A 14,961-nucleotide genomic window follows, 5' to 3' on the forward strand; every position below is an offset into this window, starting at 1 on the left:
TCTCACTGTCACTGTTGTGGCCTCTCCCGTTGCGGAGCACAGGCTCCGGACGCGCAGGCTCAGAGGCCATGGCTCACGGGCCCAGCCGCTCCGCAGCATGTGGGATCTTCCCGGACCGGGGCTCGAACCCGTGTCCCCTACATCGGCAGGTGGATTCTCAACCACTGCGCCACCAGGGAAGCCCTGTTCCTTCTTTAATCATTAACTTCTCAATCAAAACCCTAGATTAAGTTATCTCTCCAGGAAAGTATGATAGCTTCTTTGCCATTATTATATAAAATCAATATTTGGGAGAGGATGGAAGGAGAAAGTGGGGTGGGTGGGAGTGTCACTGTATGAAGGTCGCATTTGCTAAAATGAAAGGTCAGTTCCCCTCAATTCCCCGTGTATAAAATGGGGATGATGACACTTTCCCCATCTGCCCTACAGGAGCTGAATGGCCTGAAGTTCCCAGTTGAAATTAATTACTTTTGTGGCCAGGATCTTCAGAAGGGTAGGATATAGAGAGGAAGAACTGGCTTTCCTTTCCCACAAAAATCAGGGTCCTAGCTCTTAGCAGTTGGCCAGACATACTGGAAATGTTAGCTGCTTCCTGGTGAATCTTCTCTCTATAAGCAAAAGGGAAGGAGAGACCCCTATAATGTGGTGGTGGGAGTGTGTTTAGCAGCAGAAATAGTGGGGCTTCCTTTGCTTTCATATTATCATTGTAGCGTGTGAGTGGGAGCTACATTGCTCATCCAAGTCACTGAAGGACAGTAGGAACCGGATCTGTTTCCCATTAGTTGAAATTAAAGAGACAAGGAAGATGATGAATAGCACATAGGAAACTCTTTAGAGTAGTGTCCTAACCAAGAAGTAGAGGAGTGTCTTTTGACTTCTTTTGAGTGTTTTGGATTCTTTTCTTCAATATTATATAACAGACCTGTACTGCATATACATTTATTTTAAAATGAGCCACACTGTCTAAGATAGCCACACTCTAGTCAATTGGACAACAGTTAATCTCATTATGAAACTTTTCTTTAGGTGTTAAATGTGAGTTATTGTTTTGTTTAGGCCCAGGTATAAATCTTTTTCGTTTTGCAGGCCACGTAGTTGCAACTACTCACCTTTGCCATTGGTGAACTGAAGTAGCCATAGACAATACATAAATGAATGGGCATGGCTGTATTCCAGTAAAACTTGATTTACAGAATTGGGGCAGCTTGCCCTCAGGCCATAGTTTATTGACCTCTGGGTAGTGGAAAATACTTTAGATAGTCAGAAGGCCTAGCTTTGATGGGAGTTGTTCAAAAATTTAGCTTTGATGTCTGCTACTTACTAGCTATGTCACCTTAGCCTCTCTGAGTTCTCTTGTTTAAATTCAAAATGGTAATACTTTCCATTAAAAATAAGAATGACTAATTACACATATGGATATTTAACTTTTCTGGAAATCAGGAAAATGTAAATTAAAACAATAGTATATTGTTTTCTATCCTTTATATTGGTAAAATAGAAAATAACATCTATTGTTGGAAGGGTGTCAAAAAGGGAAGTTTTATGTTCTGTTGGTGGAACTATAAATTGGTATACCTTTTTGGATGCTAATTTGGGTACCTGTCAACATTTAACATGCACAGACTTCATCAATTCCAATTATTGATACATATCCTAGAGAAATATTAGCTTGTATGTAAAAAGAGGTTCACCAGCATTATCGATGTAGCATTCTTTGTCATGACAAAACACTATGAACAACCTAAATATTCAAACATAGCAAAATGAGAAAATAAAGTGGCACAACCTTACCGTGGCATTTTTCATGAGCTCTTAAAAGTATGAGGAATCCATTATATACTAATAAGAAACAGGTCAAAAATTTTTAAGTGAAAAAGTCAAGTTGCAGGGGCTTCCCTGGTGGCGCAGTGGTTGAGAGTCCGCCTGCCGATGCAGGGGACACGGGTTCGTGCCGCGGTCCGGGAAGATCCCACATGCCGCGGAGCAGCTGGGCCCGTGAGCCATGGCCGCTGAGCCTGTGTGTCCAGAGCCTGCGCTCCGCAACAGGAGAGGCCACAACAGTCAGAGCCCCGCGTACCGCAAAAAAAAAAAAAAAAGTCAAGTTGCAGGACAAAGTATACAGTATGACAACAGGTAGGTACACCAAACACAACACACTCTTTGTCTGTGTATACATATGTATATGTATGTATACATATCTATGTGTATCTCTATACATACATGTATATATACATATATGTATGTGTGTGTGTGCATGCTTAGGAAAATTCTGAAAGGTTATACAGCAAACTTATAACAGTGGTACCTCTGAGGAGGGGAGGGCCATTTGCAAATGTGGGTTAAAGTTTGATGAATGGGGAGTTTTGCATTTTACTCTGTGTACTTCTGTATTATATTATTTCATAGTGATCATGTATTCTCTCTCCTTCCCACTAGTTTGGATTGCTGGTGGGCTTGTCTGCACTTGTCAAGGTCAGGAGTCTGACACAGTAGGATTAATTCCCCAATCCAGCTCTGCCCACGTCAGTTGAGTTGGAAGCAGCTGCCGAGACCAGAACAAGGAGTGCGTGCATGAGGGGGTGGGCGGGCACTCTGCGCAGGTGGCTGGGAGAGGCGGTCAGACAGGCCAATTCTAATTTACCAACAGTAACCATCACATGTCGCGTCTTGACATTCTCCAGATTGCTTTGTTCTCGGTTATCACACGGGGCCCTGAGAAGAATTCTGTGAGCAAGCAAGGCACGGATGATGATAGGAAAAGAAGCAGTCAAAACGTGGGACAACAAGGAAAGCGTGTGTGTAGAAATAGTTTTTTTGTTTCATTTAAAAAGAAATATGTACAGGGATATTCATTACAGCACTGTTTGAAATGCTAACATTGGAAATAGCCATGTCCATCAATAGGAAAATATGTGAACACATTATGGTATATCCTTTATATGTACTGTTATTATACAGTTTTTTAAAAGTATGAGTTAGAATTTTATTTACTGATCCTTGGGGGGGATGTTCATGATCAATTATTAAGTGAGAAAAATAAGTTGCAGAGCAATGTTAATATGTAAGCCTAGCTTTTGAAAAATAGAGAACAATAAAAAGAATCCTCTTAAATATAAAAATATACTTGTGCTTATGTTTTTGGGGGGACTTGGAGGCTGAGAGAGTACTAATTTTGTTTTTTATCTAACTTTGTATTGCTTCATTGGTTTTAGAGAACAAGGAATATAAACTTGTCTAAGTAAAAATTGAAGTTTCCTAAACAGTTTTTCATCTTAATTTTTAAGAGGTGCTTTAATTATTTTTAGTGAGTTAATGAAATAAAGAATTATGAAAGTAAAAACAGAGTTATCATGTAAATCTTCTCTTGGGTTTAGGGGAGGTATCTGGGTAGTGGAAAGAGAACCCAGGAGTAAGGGAACCAATTTTGTAGTTGTAGTTCTAAATTTTTTGATGTGTGAGCTTTAATTTAATAAGATCATTTAACAACTGTTAAACAAAGGCCTCTAAAATGAAGAGCTTGTACCAGGAGATGTTGATCTCCAAGGTCCTTCCTAGCCCTAACGTTCCACAGGTTTATGGTTCTACAGTTCTACAGTTGAACCACCTCTTGAGATTTTAGAACATTACATTTCATTTATTTTTAAATGGCTTTTATTGTTTTTCTTTTTTAAAATATTTATTTATTTATTTTTGGCCATGTTGGGTCTTTGTTGCTGCGTTGCGGACTTTCTCTAGTTGCGGTGAGTGGGGGCTACTCTTCGTTGCAGTGCACGGGCTTCTCATTGTCGTGGCTTCTCTTGTTGCGGAGCACAGGCTCTAGGCGTGCGGGCTTCAGTAGCTGTGGCATGTGGACTCAGTAGTTGTGGCTTGCGGGCTCTAGAGCTCAGGCTCTGTAGTTGTGGAGCACGAGCTTAGTTGCTCCGCGGCATGTGGGATCTTCCCCGGCCAGGTCTCGAACCTGTGTCCCTTGCATTGGCAGGCAGATTCTTAAGCACTGCGCCACCAGGGAAGCCCATCTTTTGTTATTGTTGTTTTTACATTTTAACAGTCTAAAATTAGAATGCATTTTATAATTGGCATTGGCCCTTTTTTCAAATTTTTATTATCTCTGAAATTGAAATATCTTATCATTGATGATATAGGATAGTTCTACTTTTCAGTGCCAATTTCTTTTTCATCAACTATACTCTGGCCCCTTCCTGGGGTTCCCTTTCTCCTAATCCCAGTGGGTGGATATGGTATTTGAGTGTGCAAGGATTTTGTGCTTATTTAACTGGTAGGTGTCCTATATGTAGCTGCTCCTTGAGAAGTTAGATAAATCTGTATGTAGCCCTGAGGCATCCAACTTAAAGCTTCTGAATTTTGATTAGTCTTTATCATAATTTTGCCTGGTATTTGCTTTTTAAAGTATAACATACACACAGAAAAGTTTATAAAGTATATAGCTCCTGACTTTACAGAAAGTGAACACACCTGTGGATAACTAGTGCTATATCAAGAAATAGAACATTAGCAGCATCCCATTATGCCCTTCCAGTCATTATCCCCGTGCTGTTTTCTTTTTAAATGCAGTGGAAGTATACATCAGGATGGCTCATAATTATCTTGGGTCAGTCTGCTGGAAAGAGCTCCAGGTTTGGAGCCAGAGGACCAGAGTTGCATTGTGGTCCTGTTGCTTTTTAGTTGTGTGACCTTAGGTAAGGTACTTTTATGAACTTCATTTCTTTTTGATAAAATGAAAATAATAATGTCTATCTCACAGAGCTGTTGTGATCTCACGTGAAATATTTTGTAGATGGAAAACACTGTCAGTGGTGAAAAGCTGTACAGAGCTGCTAGTCATTTTTGGTGAGGGAGGTAGAGTCCCAAGCAGGAGATGATGTGAACCTCAAGTAAGAAGAGAAAATGAAGAAGTTTGTCTGATCCTCAAATCCATTCTCTTAACCACCTGTGTTATCTCCTTTTTTTGTTGACATTGTTGTAGTCACTAATTTCTGTTAAATTCTCCAAAATGGAAATAACATATAAGACCTAAAAGGAATCCCCAAAGATTTGGAATTTCTCCCAAAGTCTCTCATTTCCTGTCTTAATGCTGGTGCCTCCTGGAGCTGTGTAAGGCAGAGGCTTTGGCCTAAGATTAACCAATTTCAATAGCAAATGAATACACCATCCCTTTACAGGCCTAAGAGGCAAGTGTGATCCCACCATAGACCCACTTCTGATTATAGTCACACTGTTACAAATGTGACCCAAATCTCTGTCTCTAGCCTTCTGTATAAAGATTGCATCTGAAGAGGTTCACTTTAATGACATAACTTGAAACCTTTCATTCATTCAGTAAATGCTTATCAGGTACCTTCTGTGTGCCAGGAGTTTTTTCAGTTCTAAGAATTCAGTGGTGAGCACACAGCATGTGAGTTCATGGAACTTATGGTAATAGGAAAAAGAGAAATTAATGAAATATAAAAAGATGTAATTAGAGACTATGAGTGCTATGAAGGAAAGGGTATTGTGCTGTGCATAGTAGGAACCTGACCTAATCTAGATGGTTAGGGAGAGTTTACATGGGGAAGTAACATTTGAGCTAAGATACGAAGGATAAGTTAGAATTAATCAGGTGAATAGGTAGGAAGAGAAAGCTTCAGGTAGGAAGAAGAGCCTGGACAACACCAGACCACATGAGGAAGTAACTTTTTACTAATGAATTTTCAGTCTCTAATAATAGCTACATTTATCTCTGTACCAAGTACTGTGCTAAGCACTTTCTTTACACATACTATCTTGTGAATTCCTTATATTAACCCTCTGAGAAAGTATTATTCTTTTTTTTAAATAATTTTAATACTTTATTACTGAAGGTTATTTACATAGTGTTTAAGGCACAATAAAAAATAAATTACAATACAAAAGTTCTCTTCGAGTAAAAGAGACTGAACAGCAGAGCTATATTAACCCTTGAATATTTAGCCAAGACACAAAAGCTACAAGTTTTGCTGGAAACACCTTCCATGAGTTTTTAACTACCTCTTTACACTTATGGAACATCACCCAGGCCATCTGTTTGAAGAAATAGCCAGTTACTATATTTTCAAAGGTTGAATTACAGAGAAAAATAGAAAATGTGAAAGATAATATAGACTTTAAATCTAATTTTTAGTTTCAAAACTGGGAAATGAAACTGTACTTTTTTAGACAGTATAAAAGGCAAAATGACAGGTATGGAATGCATTTCAGGATCAAGGTCCATATGTAAATTATACCAGGTTTTCTTTTAGTATTGGAAAAAATATCAAAGTTCATCATCTTTAAATACAGATAAATTATTTGGAAATTCCAGTTTGTTAAAAGAAATAACAGGGCTTCCCTGGTGGCGCAGTGGTTGAGAGTCCGCCTGCAAGTGCTGCAGTAGCTTAAGTTTGGAAAGACACTGGGAGACTAGACACTTCTTTAAAAGCACTCTTCTTTCCACGACCCACTTATAAAGTTTGTTTTATCTACTAGTATAAGAGAAAAAAAATAATAAAGTTGGTTGTTGGTTTCATTCTGTTAGTTTTGGTATTTCTTTGCCCCCACACCAAATCCTCCCCCCAAATAAGCAACTGAATTAAAAAATAAATAAAAGAAAAAATTTAAATAATCTCTTCCAGTTCTCAGAGCTTTGTATAACACTATACAAAATTATTATCATTTAGGGTTGATGTTTTTCACTAGCCCTAAATTTTTAAATTGTAATATACTCCTTCAGAAACCTTCATTTAACTGCTTAATGATTCCAGTCTACAAATGAGCATAGATTTTGCTCTATTGTTATAAATAATTGAATTGGGGGAAAAACTATAGTAAGCTAAACTTCACTGCTCGTGAAAGATCTGAGCTGTTGATTGCTTGTCACAGCACAGAAAAAAGGTGATAAGCAATTCATCTTGAGGTGGCATTTGTCAATCTATTAGCATTCATGTAACCTTCCCTAGTTACTCTGTGGTTTAGATTTGTACTACTGTAAACCTTGGATCAATTGACCAAAAACAAAAACCTGCCATCTAGGGTATTGAAAGAAATTCAATAAAATAATATGTGTCCCATACTTAAGGAAAGCCATGAAAATCAAACTGTTCTTTAACAGTTTGAATTTAGAATTTTCTGTTAATCACTCAAAAACAGTTGGGAGAATTAGCTCACCTTTTGAGAGTGTGAGAAGGAAAGAGTAAACGTGTTAACTTTAGTAGCAAGAATGCTGCTCTAGGGCTTCCCTGGTGGCGCAGTGGTTGAGAGTTCGCCTGCCGATGCAGGGTACACGGGTTCATGCCCTGGTCCGGGAAGATCCCACATGCCGCGGAGCGGCTAGGCCCGTAAGCCATGGCAACTGAGCCTGCGCGTCTAGAGCCTGTGCTCCGCAACGGGAGAGGCCACAACAGTGAGAGGCCCACGTACCGCAAAAAAAAAAAGAAGAATGCTGCTCTAAGGAAACTAATATATTAAAGGAAATGTTATGTCAAAGTTGACTTTTATCCCATTTGATGCCAATATATGTGTATACAAGTCATAATCCACAAGGAGCATTTAAGGGCAAAAATGTGGCTTCCTAGTATATAAAAGCTAATGGGCATTTGAAAAAAATACAATATTTGTACTCTGAAATTAAATAAAACCTTAGAAACAGGGCTGTGTGTGTGTGAGTCTGGTGGTATCTGCTCAAGAAGGGCCCTTTGCTGGCTCCAGAGGAACGTTGCTTGTCTAGGTGGTTATATACTGCAGAGCTGGTTGGAAGACAGGTCACAACTGGAAAAGCCAAAGAAAAGCTTCCATTAACTCCAACTTGTCTCAGGGTTTTTGTTCTTGGAAATCTTCAGCTTCCATCTAATAATGTTAGTCTGTGTCTTCTAAGTAAGCAGAAGCCTTTTTTTCTTGGTTGAGCTTTTCTTCTTCTTTTCAGTGTGCATGACGCTGATCTGGATCTCCCCTATCAGCCCATCAACATCAGGTGGGTTCTTCACCTGGCAGGTGTATGTCCCATTTGTCATCAAACTGTAGCTTCCAGAGGAGGATGGAGACATCATACCGCTCAGGGTTCCCATCCCAGACCACCCAGTCCTTAAAATGCCCACTCATAGGTCTGAAGGGATCCACATGGTAGTAGAAAACAAACTGCTTAGACCCCCATCTTGAGGACGGAAATTCCAGGTCACTGTTAAAGCATCACCCACAGGGGCAAAGCTGGAGAAAGTGCATTTTAACTGAACATCTGTCCCATTGACAGCCTCCAGCACATGGGGGGTGTAAATTTCCACAGCTGCTATTGGCCAAAGAGAAACTGGAGAACACTTATACCACAGAAGTCCACCCACTGGAGCGAAGGCTCCGAGCCCCACGCCAGGCCTCCCAACCTGGGGGTCCGGCAACGGGAGGAGGAATTCCCAGAGAATCAGACCTCGAAGGCTAGCGGGATTTGACTGCAGGACTTCCAACAGGACCTGCTAGTATTGAAGGGTCCCCTGCAGAGGCGGGGAGTGGCCGTGTGTCACCGTGAGGACAAGGACACTGGCAGCAGAAGTTCTGGGGAGGACTCCCCGGCATGAGCCCTCCCAGAGTCCGCCACCAGCTCCACCAAAAAGCTGGGTAGGCTCCAGTGGTGGGTCGCCTCAGGCCAAAAAACTGAAAGTATTATTCTTATTCCCATTTTACAGATGGGGAACCTGGGAGCACAGGGAAGCTAAATAACTAGTCCAAGCTTGCACAGCTAGTAAGGTCTAGAGCCAGGATTTTAATGAGGCTGTCCAACTCCAGACCCCATGCTCTTAGCCATTATGCTGTATTGCCTTCCTCCTATTTCTCACCATTCTAGCCTGTACTTCATACCGACTGGAACATAGATCTGATCTATGTTACTCCCCTTTACTTCTTCCCTTTAGAAACCTTGGTTGTTTCCCATCACCTACAGGATAAAATCTGAATTCCTTAGCGTGATGTAAGTACCTCACAATTTAGTACTACTTAGCCTCATCATCTGCTACACCTTACTAAAACTGCATGCCATTGCCCAAATGTAATAAGCTCTGTCATTGCACATGCTGTTCTCCCTGCTAGAATGCTTTTTTCTTTTTTTAACTTCTCTTTTGTGAAGCCCTACTCATCCTACTCATACTTTAAGTACTCCGCTTAAATGTTACTTCCTTGGTAAAGCTTTCCTCATCATCCCTCCTGAGTTAATCAGTCCCTCACAGCTCCTGTAAAACAGTAACTCCTCCTGTGTTCCTCTTCTGAAGTCTTTCACAAAAGCAAGAATCCTAGAGGTTTTTTCTGCTCCCTACCTGTCCCACACTGCCGTATCCTAAGAGCTTGGAGTCTACCTCCGCAATGCCTTTTAAATATACCTTTCTTTTTAGTTCCTACTGCCCTTGCCTGACAGCAGCAGTTTTGTCTCTGCCACTACGATTGCCGCCTAACTCGGTGTTCTGCCTCTGGACTCGATGTCGTGCCAGATTCATCTTTTCCCAAAGCACATACAAGTATGCCATTCTCCTGCTCAGAACCCTTCAGCACCTCGCAGTGCTCTTTAGTAAGTCACTCCTGGTCTCCACTAGACTTTCCAGTGTTCTCTCACCTTCCTTTCAACACTACCCGAGGCCATGTTCTTTGGGCTCATATTTAGGTGAGTTATAGGTATGTTTGTTTCTACACAGGATCTTGAGCCTGTCTAATTCATCTTTGAGTCCCCAGCACACTATTTATAGGTGTTTGTTTCATGTTTATAGTTGAATGTCCCTGATTAAATTTCATTAACTACAAGTAAAGAGTAACATATCTTATGCATTTTGGAGACTTTGTATTGCAAATAGTTTTTTTTAAAAAAGGGTTTGGTCCTAAAGGGAGGAAGTTTTTAGGAAAATTGCTTGTGAGGAATTTTGTACTTTTCAGTGATGCCAGAGACATGGGATGTTATTTTATCGACTGCAGTTCAAGTTACTTAGTATCTTTAAGGATGGAGAAAATGATTCCTGCCTTGCCCATTTCAGAAGCTGTAGCAAAAATAATTTGAACAAGGATTTCCTAAGTGCTTTGTATGAATAAAAGGCTATGCTCTTTCGGCGACTGTGAAACAGGAAAGGTCCCGGCTGGGAGAAGCACGTTGGATCTGATCGTCCTCCCAGCCTTTCGACCCTCCCCCAAAGCCCCTTAATAGAATGACTTGATCCAAAAAAAAAAAAAAGGCTATGCTGATGAGAAAGGTATAGGATGTAACTGAGTTGGGCTGGAGAGAGCCATGGATTTAGACTTGAGTTCTGGTTCTGCAGCTTTGGTGGTTGACCTTGAGGCAGGTATTGTCTTCTTTTTGAGGCTTAGGTTCCTAGTTATAAAATTGGAATCAACATGCTTGCCTTTTAGGGTTCTAAATTTAGGGGGGATTAATTGAGATGTGAGACATAGCCTTCTTTAAATCCTTGAAGTCTGTTAAATAGTTAGGGTTTTTAAAAAATTTTTTATCATGGCCATATTAGACATTAGTCCCATTTATTTTACTTATTGGTAACATATTGCCAAGTTTGGTTCTTGAGTCAATCTGGCATCCTTTTCAGAAATCCAACCCCTATTAATATTTGTATTTGTTCATTTCTGTCAGTGGTTAAAGTCATCCTGGTGTGGTAGAAGGAGAAATGGATTTGAACCAGAAAAACAGAGGTTTCGGTGCTAGGTAGGAGGTGGAGATATGGAAGATAGAGCGAGGAAGAGGAAGACAGAGAAAGAGAGAGTGGGAGAGAGGGAGAGAAGGGAAAAGAGAGAGATGTCCTCTGAGTTTTGTGGCTACTTAAAGCCTGTTTGAAACAAACCAGATCCTGGGTCGCTGTTCTCCAAGCTTATGTTCTGAAATCACAAGTTGTCTCAAATTGGCAGGCCTTGCTCAGGCATACAAATAAGTTGTAAAATTTCTGTCTTGGGCTTCCGTGGTGGCGCAGTGGTTAAGAATCCTCCTGCCAGTGCAGGGGACACACAGGTTTGAGCCCTGGTCCAGGAAGATACCACATGCCGTGGAGCAACTAAGCCTGTGCCCCACAACTACTGAGCCTGCACTCTAGAGCCCACGAGCCAGAAAACTACTGAGCCCGCATGCCACAACTACTGAAGCCCGCGTGCTTAGAGCCTGTGCTCCACAACAAGAGAAGCCACTGCAATGAGAAGCCCACGCACATCAATGAAGACCCAACGCAGCCAAAAAAATAAATTAATAAAAAAAAAATTTCTGTCTCAGTCAGAAGATAGGAAATCTTCAGCAAAGTTGTCACATGTATTCCCTCATGGATGTAAGGGGGGACTAGAAGACCATTAAGGTCTCTTTCATCCTTGAGATTCTGTGATTTGTTGACCAGGTATAGAAAGCTGCTTTTCTTTAGGCTGTTTAGATAAATGTAATTATAAGTTGCACTTTCTCTGTGGCTTTTATTTTATTCTTTAAAATTATTTTTTATTTTATTTTTAAATTTATTTTTGGCTGCGTTGGGTCTTCATTGCCGCGCGTAGGCTTTCTCTAGTTGCCGCGAGAGGGGGCTACTCTTCATTGTGGTCCGCGCGCGGGCTTCTCATTGCAGTGGCTTCTCCTGTTGCAGAGCATGGGCTCTAGGCGTACAGGCTTCAGTAGTTGTAGCACACAGCCTCAGTAGTTGTGGCTCATGGGCTCTAGAGCACAGGCTCAGTAGTTGTGGCTCACGGGCTTAGTTGCTCCATGGCGCGTGGGATCTTCCTGGACCAGGGCTCGAACCCGTGTCCCCTGCATTGGCAGGTGGATTCTTAACAACTGCACCACCAGGGAAGTAGCCTCTCCTTTTGCAGAGCAAAGGCTCCGGACGCGCAGGCTCAGCAGCCATGGCTCAAGGGCCCAGCCGCTCCGCGGCATGTGAAATCTTCCTGGACCGGGGCACGAACCCGTGTCCCCTGCATCGGCAGGGGGACTCTCAACCACTGCGCCACCAGGGAAGCCCTATTTATGAAACTTTTAAATGCCAAGTATAGCTCCAGTCACTTTTCATTGTACCCCATGCAAAGTTGGTACTACCAGTTTCCAAGGACCTCCTCCTCTCATCAGGATTAATGAGACACCCACCTGTGCCTCGCTTTGGGCATGGAACCCAGTAGGATGACAAAGTGCTTGTTTCTAGTGGACTTGCAATTTTGGGGGGAAGGAAGCCCTCCCTAACTGGTGAGGTTTTGACCACGTTCTGAGGAAATTCATTATTGCAAGATTTTAAAAAAATTAATTAATTAATTTTTGGCTACGTTGGGTCTTCGTTGCTGTGTGCGGACTTTCTCTCGTTGTGGCGAGCGGGGGCTACTCTTTGTTGTGGTGCACGGGCTTCTCATTGCAGTGGCTTCTCGTTGCAGAGCACAGGCTCTAGGCGCGTGGGCTTCAGTAGTTGTGGCTCGTAGGCTCTAGGGCGCGGGCTCAGTCGTTGTGGCGCACGGGCTTAGTTGCTCCGCGGCATGTGGGATCTTCCTGGACTAGGGCTTGACCCCGTGTCCCCTGAATTGGCAGGCGGATTCTTAACCACTACGCCACCAGGGAAGCCCTATTGCAAGATTTTTGTTGTTGAGAATGGTGTCCTGGGGAAAGAAATCATGGGAAATTTTTGGAGATACTTTAGATATGATGTGACCCTCATCTTTTACTGAGACCCAAGGTAGGGCAAGTGCCTTGCTTAAAGCCACAAATACAGTCTGTGGCTGATACAGAATTTACCTCTGGGGCTTCCAACAGCAAACCTAGTGTGTTTTCCATCATTAGCAAGGCTGTCTCCAGGAGTTGCAAATCTTTACATTAAAACGGTTCCTAGGGCTTCCCTGGTGGCGCAATGGTTGAGAGTCTGCCTGCTGATGTGGGGGGATGCGGGTTCGTGCCCCGGTCTGGGAGGATCCCACATGCCGCGGAGCGGCTGGGCCCCGTGAGCCATGGCCGCTGAGCCTGCACGTCTGGAGCCTGTGCTCTGCAGCGGGAGAGGCCACGGCAGTGGGAGGCCCACAGCGCAAAAAAAACAAAAACAAAAAACTGTTCCTTTAGTTTCTTTTACCTTTCTTATCATCAGTTCTGTGTTTGTGAGCAAACACTGTGATAGATGTGTTGCCTTTAGGGACAGAGCCATTTGCTCCTCTGTGACGATGAAAAAGGGTGACAGGTTCTTAGGCGTTTTGTAGAAAGATGTTCTTGAGGGAGAACTGAGTAGAGCCTCTTGGATGTCATAATGAATCGTCTCTGGGTTTTGATTTACCCTCTGCTTTTCTCCCCAGAAAGATCAGGCTTACCAACACTGCCTCATTACTTTGCCATTACCCTCTGGAGAGGGAAAATGAGGCCTGGTAAATAAGCTCCAGGTCAGGGTTCTGAAATATTAGTCCTTCCCTCCAGCCAATGGCATTTCCTGCAGCCTTCTTTCTCCATGGCTTCTCACCCTTGAGGTATGTCAACATCTCTTCTAGTAGAAGACTCTCCTTCTGTGCTTGCTGCCTCAGAGGAGTTTTTGTCCTTTAATGTTTGTAAAGCTATTGCATCTTCAGAAAAAAGTCTTTAGTGGTTACTTTTGAAATTGGAACTGTTGAATGTTTTTGATTAAACAGTTGATTTTTATTAGGAGGTAGAGGTACAAGGCTTCTTTGAGCCACTGAGAATGTGCTACCTTTTTTTCACTCATTCAATGATTGCTTATTCAAGAGCAGTAGACAATAGTGCAGAGACCGGGTAGATAACTTACTACTTATGTGACTAAGTCACTTAATTCCTGAGCCTCAGATTTCCTCATCTTTAGAAATAAAACCCACCTTATAGATTGTCCTGAGAGTTAGATGAAATGACCATGTAAGTGTAAGAGGATGGGACCTGGGCTCAGGGTGGGCTCAAATTTTGCCTCTAATACTTACTCTTTGTGACCTTAGGCAAGTTATGTAATCTTTCTAATTCTCAGTTTCCTTTTTGGTAAAATAGTGATAATCATAGTATTTTGGGTTATTGTGTCACTGGGTTATTATGAGGATTAAACGAAATAAAGCTCGAAAGTATTTAGCATAGTGTCTGGCACATACCAAGTGCTCATTAAATGTTAGCTATTAATTACAACAGTAACAGCAACAATAATGTTAGTCTTTATGTATTTATTATGCTAGGACCTCAGGTGGCGGAGGTGGGACTAGAAGGCATTGCATAGGGTAATGGATCCCTAAGAATTTTTTTCCTGCCAGCTTTCCTCGTGGGAGGGCCTGTAGGGACTGAGAGAGAGGCTCTCATTGGCCCTTAGCCTACAGCTTCCTACGGTGAAAGCTTCCCTTCCAGGCTGGTGGGCTGAGGTAGGAGGTTCAGAGGGACTTCAGCAGATAGTGAGAAGACCAGTCAGGCAGGGTGGAGGGTTTGGGTAAGGGCAGTAGATGACTCTGGAAGGTAAGACCGGGGTCAGGTCATAAATGGCCTTGAAGGCCAGGCAAATTATTTGTATTAAGAACCACCCATTCCAGAACTGTCTCAGGGGAATCTCTCACTTCCCATCTTCTGTTTAAACTTATAAAAATTGTAATACACTTAAAATTATAACATTTACATTTTAAACAAGAATAATAAAACACCCATACACCATATACCACCCAGCTCAGAAGATGTAATATTACCAGGCCCTTTGAAACACCCTGTGCATTCTGCACCCATCACTAACCCCCTCCAACCTCTATCTGAAGCCTATTCCAAATTTTGTGTTATGTGTCATTTTCTTTTCCTTCTTCCTTTTTCTTTCACTCTCTCTTTTAAAAATGGTTTTACCACTCTTATCCCTTTTAGTCTTTTGGACAGTGAGCTAGGGCTGTGGAATCCAGCAGGAGCCATGTGGCCTGCCTACTGCCTGGCTAGGCTGGGAGGAGGGGTGGGGAAGTTCTGCCGGCTGGCTGCATGGGAGGGGAGGGGAGGGGGGGCTCTGTGATGGGGGAGGGAGAGGCTGG

General features: G+C 42.3%; 1 protein-coding gene and 1 pseudogene across 1 annotated transcript in view; one reads left to right on the forward strand and one right to left on the reverse strand.

The window, feature by feature from the left end:
* NUMA1 (nuclear mitotic apparatus protein 1) overlaps nucleotides 1-14,961 on the forward strand; it is a 75,396-nt gene that overhangs the window by 19,850 nt on the left and 40,585 nt on the right. The gene's annotated exons all lie outside the window — the stretch shown is intronic.
* On the reverse strand, nucleotides 7,867-9,628 carry LOC112390750 (myelin protein zero-like protein 2 pseudogene; annotated as a pseudogene).

Source organism: Neophocaena asiaeorientalis, unplaced genomic scaffold, assembly GCF_003031525.2.
Source record: "Neophocaena asiaeorientalis asiaeorientalis breed wild unplaced genomic scaffold, Neophocaena_asiaeorientalis_V1.1 scaffold232, whole genome shotgun sequence".
Lineage (NCBI taxonomy): Eukaryota > Metazoa > Chordata > Mammalia > Artiodactyla > Phocoenidae > Neophocaena > Neophocaena asiaeorientalis.